Source organism: Austrofundulus limnaeus, unplaced genomic scaffold, assembly GCF_001266775.1.
Source record: "Austrofundulus limnaeus strain Quisiro unplaced genomic scaffold, Austrofundulus_limnaeus-1.0 Scaffold791, whole genome shotgun sequence".
Lineage (NCBI taxonomy): Eukaryota > Metazoa > Chordata > Actinopteri > Cyprinodontiformes > Rivulidae > Austrofundulus > Austrofundulus limnaeus.
In genome coordinates this window covers 46,490-48,283 of record NW_013953193.1, presented here as the reverse complement: position 1 = coordinate 48,283, position 1,794 = coordinate 46,490, and the positions used below count along the sequence as shown (strand labels likewise).

General features: G+C 38.7%; 1 long non-coding RNA gene across 1 annotated transcript in view; it reads right to left on the bottom strand.

The window, feature by feature from the left end:
- The window catches only part of LOC106532553 (uncharacterized), a 2,670-nt gene extending 1,470 nt beyond the window's left edge, over positions 1 to 1,200 (bottom strand). The window contains exons 1-3 of the long non-coding RNA XR_001312097.1: positions 1,112 to 1,200; positions 688 to 1,027; positions 529 to 576 (exon numbers count right to left, since the gene is read on the bottom strand). This is a non-coding gene — a long non-coding RNA (uncharacterized LOC106532553). The remainder of the gene's footprint in view (positions 1 to 528; positions 577 to 687; positions 1,028 to 1,111) is intronic.
- Positions 1,201 to 1,794: the final 594 nt, after the last annotated feature.

Genomic DNA, 1,794 nt, shown 5'->3' with positions numbered 1-1,794 from the left:
AGAGAGAGAGAGAGAGAGAGAGAGAGAGAGAGAGAGAGAGAGAGAGAGAGAGAGAGAGAGAGAGAGGGAGGGAGGGAGGAAGGAGGGGCTTCATGTTTTTTTTTCTAATAATAACTTTTGTCTTGTAAGAAAATAAGTGTTCAATAACGGCTGAAGTCAGATAAAAACACCAATGTTAAATAATGACATACAACACCAGAATTCTGGAGTGGGGGATTAATTTTGCCACTGGCTGGCAAGTCAAACCACACACACTGGGAGTAAAACAGGAAATGGACCAATATATATATACAGGATCTTCAATGCCTAAGTTCGCCCCCTGCTGGCCTACAGCTGAATCACAGGCTTTCATACAAACAACCCCCAATCTAATGGTTACACATTAAATATAACAAACATTATAAAGGTATTATAAAATAGGAAACCCTAATACTCTGGTGTTGTATGTAATCAGTACTAAGCCAAAATAACTAAATTTCTTCAGTCTTATTAATTTACAAACCAGAATATTTTCATTAAATCACTTACTTTCACTGACAGACACGTGTCGGCTTTGACCACACGGCGCAGCTTGATCTAAAATTAAAATATATAATAAAAATAATTTAAAACGGAAACCGGAAATTGTTAAAACAGGAAATACGTCATGGATGTAAACAAAAATGGTCGAATCATTATTTCGCTAACCATTAGAAGCTGGACGTCCGCTTCATTTTTCACCTCGTCAGGTCTTTTCTGCTTTTCGGCCGTAGGAGCAGGGACGTCCTGATTTTCGTGATTACCCCCGGAAGAGACAATGGCTGGCTGGGGCTGAGATGGTTGAGACGGAGGACGGCGCCCAGAAGCAGGAGAAGCAGACCTGGGAGCGGGACCAGAACTGCTACCAGACGCACCTGCCGCTGCCGCACCTGATCTGGGGTCTTGAAGATGGTGGTGATTGTGATTGAGTTGCGGTGAGCTGACAGATTCACGATGTGAACCCTCTTTTTTTTATAAAAGCCCACTTTAGTTTCTTTGGGTCCACTGTCTGATACAGAAAAAAAATACAAATTTTTAGATAATGATTCTGATAGACAAAAAACACATGGTGTCAATAAAAAAAGAGACTTACTCATTATCTGATCGAGATCAAAACAGGAAAGTTCTCGATCATCATCATCAGAAATGGCATGAACCTGCGCGGTGGTGGTGAACTTCTGCGCTGAGAAAAAAAAGTAATGCATTTTTTTAGAAGCAAATAAAAGAAATATGAATAAAAAATGTTTCCTTGTTAAATTAGCAATTAAACTTACCGGCCATAGTTTTCTCCTTTGTTTATTGATGAAGTAGTTCTGTTTACAAGGATGCTAAAGCAAAAAAAATCAAGAACAAGGCTGTAAGGCTCTAGCAAGGCGAGAGGATTGAAAATGGACACTGATCCGCTGAGGTCTACATTTATAGAGAAATTTTCCCACCTTTTTTCTCAAACAATGGCGCTTGCAGTAGAAAGTGTTTTCTCAAGAACTCAGAGGTCAGGCTAACAGAGAAAGAATAGGAGAAGAGCGATTGAATGCCTTGTGTTTTATGATCGGCAAGGAGAAAAAGACAACTTTTTTCCTGCCTTTGTTCGAGCATCTGACCTTTTTAAGGAGTCAGAGCAGTGTAGGGGTCACCCTGGTGAAAAAAAACTTTTCTATTGTTTTTTCTTTGTCTTTGACTTTATTTTTTTACACTTATAAGAAGAAAATCATTTTAAAGTGTTTTTATTTTCTTTAAGTGAATAGGACAAAGTCCTATATATATATCATCTCATTT